The 2428-nt window shown below is 39.8% G+C and overlaps 1 long non-coding RNA gene across 1 annotated transcript in view; it reads left to right on the top strand.

Annotated features, from left to right (window-relative positions):
- Window positions 1–1938, top strand: part of LOC118416666 — an 8762-nt gene extending 6824 nt beyond the window's left edge. The window contains exons 2-3 of the long non-coding RNA XR_004831240.1: window positions 1302–1394; window positions 1624–1938. This is a non-coding gene — a long non-coding RNA (uncharacterized LOC118416666). The remainder of the gene's footprint in view (window positions 1–1301; window positions 1395–1623) is intronic.
- Window positions 1939–2428: the final 490 nt, after the last annotated feature.

Raw genomic sequence — 2428 nt, 5'->3', positions numbered from 1 at the left:
CTCATAGACAGAAAGCTGAGCTTCAGCAGTCATGTACAGAACCAGGTCAACAAAGCCAACAAGGTGCTCGGTGCTATAAGACACACTTTCAAATATCTGGACTTAGACTCATTTGTGTTGCTGTACAAAAGCCTGATACGTCCCCACCTAGAGTATGCAACGGTCATTTGGGATCCAAAAACAAAGAGAGACAAAGACATGGTGGAGAGGGTACAGAGAAGAGCTACAAAGCTGGTTCCTTCAATCTCCCACCTTCCCTACTCACAGAGACTAAGGGCTCTGGGACTACCCACACTTCTCTTCAGAAGGAAAAGAGCAGACATAATTCTTCTCTACAAGATAACACATGGGTTAGTCACATGCAGAACCAGTAACCACTGCAACCTCTGTAGCAGAGCTATGCTCACGCCTAGCCTGGCAACCTCCACAAGAGGCCACTCGTTCAAGTACCAGATACAGTGCTCCAAGGGCCCAAGGGCCAATTTTTACCCAGCAAGAGTGATACCCATGTGGAATAAGCTCTCCGAACAGACGGTGACCAGCAAATCAGTGAACCTGTTCAAATCAAGGTTGTCGGCTGAGTGGAACACACACAAGGACCTGTACGAATACGAGTTTTCCTACTGAACCAGTAGGTTGCAGTGAAGAAAGAACGAAGGAAGGAAGGAAGGAAGGAAGGAAGGAAGGTAGGAGAGAAGGAAGGAAGGAAGGAAGACCAGATGCTACAGCCCCGCAGTTTAACTATGTACAGCCTCATTACTCTAACGGGTACCTACTTGCTGTCGCTCAAGGTGAATACTCAAGGTGAATTATTTCTTATTAATTATTCTTAGTTTATTGCTTTCTTTAGTACATTGTACATATGGATCATTGCTTGGCCTGTTGTGTACTAGTATTTTTTTTCACTTGTTGAACTTGAGGCACCATGGCCCGCTTAGGGGTCAGCCGGGGAACCTATGCCCAATTTTTAGAAAATATCTAATTGTATTTTCAATGTCATTGTTACTGTTCGTGTGAATCATTTCTTGCCTCATTCCAAGTCTAAAATACCATTGTGTATTTTTTTCACTTGTTGAATTTGAAGCACCGTGGCCCCCGGTTAGGGGTCAGCCGGGGAACCTATGCCCGAATTTTTCAAACCACTAATGAAATTTTCAGTGTCAACGTGAAAAATTTGTGCAAACAGATTGTGTATTCTCTGTCAGATTGTGCCAAAGGATTTTTTGCTTGACTTTTCTGGTGTAGCAAAAATCATAAATCTGTACTTACCTGCAATATTATACTCTTGTCTCTACTATCAGCCAGGTTCCTAACGACTGGGCGAGGTTGTCGCAGTTGGTACTGAGGTTCAGTCGCAGAAACAGTGACACTTACCTCCTTCCATCTTGTTGCAGGTATTTATCTACTTACCCCAACTTGCCTTTCTTTCTTAATTGAATTTTTTATTTCATTATTGGATCATTCTGATTCTTTCGTCACAAGAAAGAAAGAAGTCATAAGAAAGAAATGTAGATGAACATCAGACATGGTACTGGAGTAGGTCGTCATCCCCCCAGATGGAAGAACATTATCACCATGGTAGACATATGTTAATCATAAAACTCAAATAATTTTGTTTTCCAGGTGGAATGTAGATTGTACAAACTCCCAGATGTAGCTGATATTAGACCGGAGAGCGGAGCGGAGATATTGAATGGTAGTGGTGCAGCCAGTTCCATTAGCATTAAGTTTGTTACAGAATACTGTTGCTACCACAGAAAATAATAAGTAAGACTGTTGTTTTTGTAAAAAGTTGTTTACAAATGCATTATTAGTATTGATTAAATAAGGAGAAGTACATGTACAGTGTGTACCTGCACTACGGTACATCAAAGAAATCTATGTCGATTGTATGTATCCTGAAGATAGCCTTTGACCTTGGAAAATGTTGAACTTATCCTAATAAATTTAGTGTTTAAACAATGTCTACCTATTGATATTTTATCTCTTATTTAATTAGTACAAACATTTGTCATGTATATTTTATTATACAAGTGTAAAGTTGTACTGTTGATGCAGTGTAACATCATGACTCAACATGAAAATAATGCGACATATTCACACACTTACCTTTCACCATTTAAAAAGCATTTTACTCCTCTTGATTAGCTCTTTCAGAAACAGTAAAAAACAGGCATTGTATTGTGTTTTTTAAATTTTGGTTGGAATATTCACTATTAGTAGGATTTCCAGTGCAAAAATTTTTCCGAACACGCCACGATTTTTCATTGATCACCCTGTAATATCGAAAAAGAACTGGACCTTCAAACTAACCAGATTTGTAGTACGTACTATGGAGACCGTGACAATGTATAAGTTTTAACCTTCAAACCCACGTATGGCGTCAAAACTGACCCCCAGCGTATATCGATGTGTGCCATTATGGCAT

The sequence above is a fragment of the Branchiostoma floridae genome, chromosome 5 (assembly GCF_000003815.2).
Source record: "Branchiostoma floridae strain S238N-H82 chromosome 5, Bfl_VNyyK, whole genome shotgun sequence".
NCBI classification, from domain to species: Eukaryota; Metazoa; Chordata; class Leptocardii; order Amphioxiformes; family Branchiostomatidae; genus Branchiostoma; species Branchiostoma floridae.
The sequence above is the reverse complement of the archived record's forward strand: the minus strand, read 5'-3'. Positions and strand labels throughout refer to the sequence as shown.